The following is an 8,474-nucleotide window of genomic DNA, read 5'->3' on the forward strand; positions in this document are numbered from 1 at the left end:
GATTTAAAAAGGCTACGGGTCCAAAGAACTGAGAGTTTGTCATTGTCTCCTCAATTTTAACAGCCCTCTGCGTGTTCCCCCTGTTCAGCCCATAGAGCTAATTAATGCAAAGGGTAGTTTCCCGGGGTAGACTCATTAGGTAAATCCCAAATGGATCTCAGGCTGCCAGTTAGGAATAAAAAGACGTAGGCCTGTGCCGTTACCGCATTCATTAGAACCCATCTGGCTTCATGAAAGGACTCCAAAACCTTCACAAGCCAAAAGGATGTGTTTTATCTGCTGTGACAATAGCGATACCTAAGGCTCTGTGTCAACCGGTTTGGTAATTAGTATGCCAACGTGGCTGCAACTTTCTTTACCTCTGGCCCCCTCCGGGTTCTCCACCTACAGCGTATTTCAAGAAATCATTAAATTCCACAACATTCTGACTGAAGAGACCTGGTATTTCTTTTTTCTTTTTTAAAGAGACAATGTTTTCCCCCTTCCGATGTCGTTAGTATCGACTGAAATACTGTCTCAGAAAGTGAAATCTGCTTTGCAGATGCATTAGGTCTATCTTGTTTCTTCCTGACACAGTTCACTCAATAGTCTGTGCGGGGCATTCTGCAAACAGCACTGAACTGGCGATTGGAAGGACGAGGTCGTATTCTCTGATCTGTTGAAAGAGCTTCGGGAAGTAATTGAAATTTCCCGGCTTTCAGTTTCTCATCTGGAAGGCCAGTGGCTTGCACCAGATGACTCCCGGGTTACTTTATGCTGTGTACGTCATTTGATGTAGTTTCCTTTAATTAGATGGTAGAGACTTTCTCCCCTTTGCTTCCAGTTATTGTCATTCACAGAGAAGACCGAGAAGGGAGTGAGGTTTGGGCAAAGACTGAAAAACAAAAGAAATGTAAAAATGGCAGTTTATGTCTAGACAATACTGAGCGCCACCTTGATGGTAACTAATTAGAGTCACTCATAGGCAGGTTTAGCCATCAGATCACTCCAATCACTTGTAACAGAATATTGGTAACAGTACCTGCGGTAACCCTCCAGGTGATCTATATATATTTCATATATAGAAATGTACATGAAATATCTGTGGTAGTAATATGGGTTAACCCTGAGGATCGCAGTCTCGGGACCACAGCATTTTGTTTGGTCGTGGGAAAGCCGTGATGGGGTACAAATGAAAAAGTGTGAAATGGAAGTGATAATAAATGATCAATACAAGAAAACTATGCTTCCCAGTGTAAATTAATTAAAAGTGATCACTGCTCTTTTACTCGTGCTAAAGAAAGTAGTAACCTTTATACCAGGGCACCTGGGAGGCTCAGTCGGTTGTGTCCAGCTCTTGATTTTGGCTCAGGTCATGATCCCAGGTTCATGGGATCCAGCCCCCGTTGGGCTCCACGTTGGTAGTAGAGAAGGCTTAAGATTCTCTCTCTCTCTCTCTCTCTCTCTCTGCCCCTCCCTCTGCTCATGCTCTCTCTCTCTCTCTCTCTCTCAAGTAAAAAAAGAAGAAAAAAGATAAGAAGTTATCTCTATGTCTATTACAGTTCCATTTGTCCATAAATAAGTCGCCAAAATACAAAATAAATTAGCTTAACAATTTAAGGAGTTAAAGAAAATAGAAGTTAATAAGGAATTAGGACTTCAATGTGCTAACTCTTATATTAAAGTTTTACTATGTTGCCTCATCTGTCCCCTGAAATCCGCATTCTCTAAAACTACGTATTTCATTATCACCCCCAAGACCCTAATCATCTTTATAGAATGAATACTATAATTAGTATAATTAATATTGGTTAACACTTTAGTTATTTAAGGAAGAATGTTTCATTTAAATTTACTCTGCTATTTCTCCTGAAGGATATTGCTTTAATCCCCAGATTCCGAAAGATATTAAAAACCTCAGCGTGTCCACCTAATTCTTGGGAAACTTTTATGACAGAAAAAACAAATAGACCCAACCACTCCCTCCCTCATGGTAATGCAGTTCAGATGGGTTAATTGACAAAGTGTCTACTCATACATAATGTAAGATAATTATTCACAAAAAGAGAGCAATTTTGGAAGAGACATGCAAGGAATCATGAGTAGAATACTTAGTAAAATTTTGTCTTAACACTGGGGCGGAAGAAATTTGCTGATAAATTCCATAAACACTTATTGGACACAATCTGCATGGGCCATTTTACTGGATTCTAGTGATAAAATACAAATAGGACCATCCTTCGTCTCACATATTGAAATACACTGAAGAAAAATTGTCATTGCAGTGGTGTGCTATGATACATGAATTCAAGTTTCTGGGAGCGGAATAGAGCAGAGTGGCCACACCAGACTGATAAAGTCAGGCATGTTCCGGAATGCAGGAAAGACAATGAACTTCCTGAGGGATTGCCAAGAGTCAGTCTGGAGGAAGAAGGAGGCAAGAAAATACCAAAGACCTTGGGTTAAAACAGAAGTTATTATAATGCAAACTGAGTCTCTGAAATGACAGTTTGGGACCAATGCAATATTGAGGTCAGAATGTTCTTCATCAAAAGGAAGGTGCATTAATCTAGGATGTCCACTTAGAAAATTTAAATGTCTGAATGTCAGCAATGGCAATTAGTGGGAAATAATATACGTAGTGACTGAGAAAGGAAGAGCCAGGGAAACTTCCAAGATACTTAAAGAGGGATTCTCTTTGTTGAAAGTTGGCCAACTGTAGTCTGAACTGATTGAAACTAAAAGAAACATTCAAAGGCCCTTGTCCTGTTTACAGGACAAGAGGTGGGGGTGGGGGTGAGGGTGGAATTAATGGCACATGGCTAATTTGAAAAGGGATCTGGACAACTCTGCCTGGCAAGTGACAGAAATTTCGATAATTTCCATATTCAGAGATTTCCATATTCACTGAGATTCAACTGGTTCAGACTAATTAAACTTAACAGGTGTTTTCTCTGACATCAGCCTTCCAAGAATCTGATCTCATTCTCCCCATCGTCTTGCAATGGTTTGGGTGAATACTCGATGCCTTTCTTCTCTGCTAGGGATGTTGAGCTTCTCAAAGTCAGAGATCTTTTGTTCATCATTGTCTCTCCAGATGTGGCATGGTGCTCAGCAAAGTTTGAGTTGCAAGAGCGAACAGTTAGTGAATATATTAATTTGCAAGAAGATAACCTGAGCAAGACCGTCATGATGAACAGCGGACAACCTGGTCTCGACTTACTGTCTCATCTCACCTCCTGGGACAAACTGCTCCCCATTTACAACCAGTGACAGCAGCCCTTCTCCTTGGAAAGGCCTTGACAGCCTCTAATGGTTTCCTTTGACTGCCTGCTTACGAGCCACTTAAGGGACACAGGGTTCGTGGCCAGGCAAACTGGATTTGAATCTTACCTCTGCCATGGAAGTTTGTCATTACGATGTCACAAGAAGGCAATGTGTATTTAAAAAAAAAGAAAAAAAGGCCAACTTCAGGCATATAGAAACATACATTTTTCATTTTCTCGGGGAATTACTACTTTCACAATACTCAATTTATGAGTGTGTGTGTGTATATATATATATATATATATATATATATATATATGTAGGTATATGTATATGTGTGTATGAGTATATAATATGAGAATATTTACTATATTATGCAATATAAATATAAGTACACTTATATATCTATGTAGCTTGAATCTATGGTACTGTAATCATCTACTTCCGTGTCTTCCTCATGAGACTATGAATGATTATACCTACATTTCTAGGTCTCAGCAGAAGAGTCTAGTACAGAGCTCGTACTTTATAAAAGCCGATTTAATGTATGAAGGCATGACTGATTGAGTGGACAAATATTCTCTGAAATACAAAAATGAGACAGTTTCCCGTGAGCACCATTAAATAACTTTATTGCTAAACTGTTATATATGTATAAAATATACATATGTAATTATACATGTACATCGTAACACTTTACATAGCTCCGTAAATATTTATTGTTTGTTGTTGCCAGTCCAAAGTCAAACTAACAAACACTCTTGACTTTGACCAAGGGCCTGACAAACAGAGGAAATTGTCATGATTTTAGGCAAAATCCATATGTACAGCATTGCTTATATTTGTTAATTAAAGTTTCGTATTTTGATTTAACTTAAGATTTCTTTCAGAAGCAATCTGTCAGATTATTCGAGTTGGAAGACAGCACAAACAGTAACTTTATTCTGAGATGTTTTAAAAGCATGTGGGCGGGAGAGAAGAGAGATTCTTCTTCAAGAATAAAATTGAAAAGTTGAGTTTCCTGCTGCCAGAAACTATATTCTTACATAAGTCTCTCAATGCCTTGCTTCTGAAGGGTACAGCAAGAGACGGCAGGAATGACAGTGACCTAGCAGATCTCTAGAGTTAAAAAGGAAAAACAAAACTCCTTCCTTTATTTATACCAAATACTGTATGTTGGGATAATATATTGCCTGAGGTTGGATACAGACACCAGCTGAACCCCGAGCCCTGGAGGTGGAGAACACATCCCCAGCTGTCAATATCTAAGCCAGTTGATGTCACGTAGCTTAGGTGTGTTCTTGTGAAAGTTGCCAAGAGAAAGCAGATTTCAGGAAGCCAACAGGTACGGGGCAAAGCAGTGAAACTAAGTGTTTCTTCCAGCATAAGGACATTTTAGAGAAAGGAGAAGAGGGGTGAGGTGCTGCTCTAAATCTGGAGCTGCCCTTGGACTTTTTTTTTTACATGTTATTATATAATGTGCATGAAAACTTTATAAGATAGATATTTTAGTTCAGTTTTTTACCTACCCTGACGCGAAGATTCAGAGATGGCTGGCGACCGTGAAACTTACAAAGGTCACAGATAGTTAAATTGTACACCTCGAATTCAGTGTTTGTTGCCAAAGGACTTTCTAATTTATGCGATTTTAACTAAGCATTTTGAATAACAAATCCTGGTCCTTGGAAGTCACACTTAAAATGGGGGCTACTTTCCGAAACATACTTACTTTACAGGAGCAATTTTATAGACAGGTAAGGTGGATTGTATTGTTGTTTCCAAAGATTTGCTTCCCCTTTCTTTGTAAGATATTTTATGTCCCTCCCCACTGATTCTGGGTCTGGCCACGTTACAGGGTGGGCCAGTGGAAGGTGAGCAAATGTGGCATGAATCAAGACCAAGCAGAAGCATCAAAAATGTCATTTGAATTTCTTCCAATTCTCTTGTTTTTTTTCTTCCCAATAGGAACCACATATCCTCAACAAAAGCATATCCTCCAGACAGGCTTCAGAATGAGAAACATGGGGAGGGGAGCTGAAGGCCCCAACCCGCCGCCTCTGACGTGTAAGGAGTGCAAGAAAGAAATGTTTGTTTGTATGAGCCATTGAGTTCATGGGTCACATCTCACTCCTGCCAAGATGACTATTTTAAAAGAAAAAATGTCCTGATGCTGGAAGCTACAAGGCCCTTGATATGAAGAAGAAAGCAAGAAAACAGGAAGGAAGGAAGGAGGGAAGGAAGGAGGGAAGGAAGGAAGGAGGGAAAGAGGGAGGGAAGGAAGGAGGGAAGGAAGGAAGGGAGGGAAAGAAAAGAAACTAAACATCAATTATTATTCAAAAATATTTTATCCACATCATTTATATATATTCGTTCACCAAATGTACATTGATAGCCTACTATATTCCTGGAGCTATATTGGATACTGTATATGGGGAGGTAATTAAACAAAACATAGCTCTTGCTCTCCATGGAATTTTCCATCTAGAGGGATAACTGTTTCCTACACTACTTGTTGAGTAATGCTTGGAGTAATGTTTACCTCAGTTGGGGGGGGGGTGGTTGTGTTGAGGAACACGGGTGATGAGCACCCCCAACAGGAATATAGGGGTACAGGTACTGAGAATTGACTGCAGACCAGTAATGGATGGTGTTTCAGCCAAAATGAAGGTCACGCAACAAGGGAAAGTGGATATTGTAGAAGCTATAAAATCCAGTAGCCAGGACAGAAGTCTCATAAAAACACAATAACAATTTTATTTTCTGAGACAATTCTTTTTATTTGTTAGGTTTCTACATTAAAAGTTGGCATGACGTTGAACATATGTGAAGGCAAACACCACCAGGTAAGGTTCCTCTTGGACGTTTGTGCAATTCATCACCACTCACGACAATTGCAAGAGACTGAACATTTCAGGTGAAAGACACTGAAACCAGGCACCTTTGCTGTCACCGCAAGTGACATTCTTAACTGGGAATCGGCTCCAGATACGTCCTTTGGGACACTGTGGGAAAGGCTCACTACACATTTACCATATTACAGACCTAGTTTTTCTTCTTGCTCTTTTGAAGATATTATACTAAATCAGTCATATTTTGAATTCACAAATTAGTATTCACTTGTGTCAAACAAAATATTGTCTGTAACTATTTCGATCAGATTGTTAAGAGTCACATAATGTATTTGTGTATTGTCTTGATTCCTTTCAATGAGAAATTTGCAGCAGTGTTATGGATAAAGATTCTTTTATCTGAGACCAAGACAGAATAAGTAACATCTGTAGTAGAGAGAAGGCTGTTAATCTTTATTTAGTGGATACTGATAGATGGGGCCGAATCTCATAATGAACATTTAATAGCATATTTCGTTTTCAAAAAGGTTTCCTCTGCATTAATCTTTATGACAGCATCAGTGACAGTACCATCATTTTATGTTTGAGTTTCGTATACCCTGCACGCAAGAAACTGGTTTTTTTCCATCGTATATAGTTTTAATATGCTGCTCCTTGGGGTGCACTAAGACCTTATCTTTATGATCCACGACTTAACAATCCAGGCTGTTAAATCATATGCTTACCTGAACATGTTATTTTCATATGCTTGTACTACATTACCTATCACACACAAAAAAATACGTAATTTCTTATAAACTCAATGGGCTCAAACCTTGTATAGACACAACAAATGGTAGCCATGTTAACAGTAAAAAGTAAAGCACATTTTCTAGAGTACAGGCTTTTAAAAATATAGTCAATATATAATCTACCAATATCCTTATCAACACATTATATCCTTCGTCTCATTTCTCGATCCTGAGAACACGGTTCCTATTTTTGCTCTTATGATGTCAAAATCCTTTTGCACATGTGTGTGCAACCCACTTATATCAAAGCCAATACATGTCGTTCCTCTCCTCCCAAGGGCACTATACTTGACTGGTAAAAGAATTAGGTAAACATTCACCTTATCATTTCCACAGGCTTCTTTGCACATGTTAATTATTTCTCTGATGCCTTCTATCATTCCCTCCCCTTCACAGTCGACTGGGTAGAATTAAGTGAACTTGCTGCAGTATACATTATTTCCAAAATTTCCAGTGTGTTCCACTGAGCGGCCATTCTTTGTTTCTTTCAGAAGAGAAACACTGCACCTTTACTGATGATCACGCACTTGGGATTAGGCCCCAGTACCAACCTTCCACCTGTGTTAGTCTGGGTTCAGTCAGGGAAATAGAATTTCTAGAGCATTTTAAGAATGAGGAATTTAAGATGGGAGTTGGGGATCCCACAGATGTGAGTGGAGATGGCTAGTAAAAGTCTGGAAGGCAGTAGCTGAAGGACTGGAGAAGCAGTCCCTGAGGACCGTTGACCACAGCACGGGGACTGGACGGAAGCCAGAGCTCACAGACACGTAGAAGCTTCCATGCCTGGTCACCACGATGGAGAACTGGGAGTTCGTGGGTGTGGCCAAGAAGCCGCTGCGTCTGCCCCCCGAGACCTCCTGAGAAGAATGGCTTCCACTCCGTCTTCCCCTTAAATCCCTTGTGAGTGTCTGTCACTGACAAACTCTAACCCAGAGCCAGAGAAGGAAGCAAGACTTGGAGACCTAGTTTCCAGTCCTAGTAGAGAAGATTGGTGGTGCTTCTTTAAGAACAGACAACCCAACATCATTCCTATGAAGAGAAACCAAATAAATAACTTCTGATGCTGGGGAAAAACAGCTTTCCTAGAGATGAGGTTGTATACATATTATTGGTTTTTTGTTTTGATTTTGTTTTGTTTTGCTTTGCTTTTGCCCTCCAAATGGTTTTAAATTCTTTCTTTGGCATTGGTCACTGAGAGTCACCGAGCATCAATTCCCCTCAGAAAAAGCACGGGCTGTTTACCAACCAACCCTCCCGCACCCCTATAATGTGATTCTGAGGGTTGAACTGGAAAATGTGTATCAAGCATTAGCACATCTCTGGGGCTCAGTATATAAAGTCAGTACTTTGAGAGAAAATGAGTATGTCAGTAGGAAGCCTAGGTTAGGGTCTGGGAGTCCCTCCATCTACTGGCTCTGCGAACCGGGTAAATCGGTTGACTTCCTTTAAGATTCAGGTTACTTACCTGTAAAACGAAGAATGTTATAACATCTTCCTTCAGAATGACAGTCAGGATACAGTTAAACAAAACAATGTGTGTCCAAGAATCTTCTTTATAGTTAACCTTATCTTACTCGTAGCAACTTGC

At 39.8% G+C, this 8,474-nt stretch overlaps 2 long non-coding RNA genes across 3 annotated transcripts; one reads left to right on the plus strand and one right to left on the minus strand.

Moving 5' to 3' along the window:
• Window positions 1-425: 425 nt before the first annotated feature.
• On the minus strand, window positions 426-3,302 carry LOC122203659. Of its 2 annotated transcripts, none has more exons than XR_006195285.1 (2): window positions 3,216-3,302; window positions 426-874 (listed from the first exon to the last, which is right to left on the minus strand). It is a non-coding gene; the product is annotated as an uncharacterized LOC122203659 (long non-coding RNA). The 2 variants fall into 2 exon arrangements; XR_006195286.1 differs by having other exon boundaries at window positions 3,203-3,283.
• Window positions 3,254-7,654, plus strand: LOC122203658. The gene is made up of 5 exons (XR_006195284.1): window positions 3,254-3,338; window positions 4,137-4,257; window positions 5,212-5,310; window positions 6,033-6,089; window positions 7,378-7,654. It is a non-coding gene; the product is annotated as an uncharacterized LOC122203658 (long non-coding RNA).
• The last annotated feature ends 820 nt before the right edge of the window (window positions 7,655-8,474 follow it).

The sequence above is a fragment of the Panthera leo genome, chromosome D3 (assembly GCF_018350215.1).
Source record: "Panthera leo isolate Ple1 chromosome D3, P.leo_Ple1_pat1.1, whole genome shotgun sequence".
NCBI classification, from domain to species: Eukaryota; Metazoa; Chordata; class Mammalia; order Carnivora; family Felidae; genus Panthera; species Panthera leo.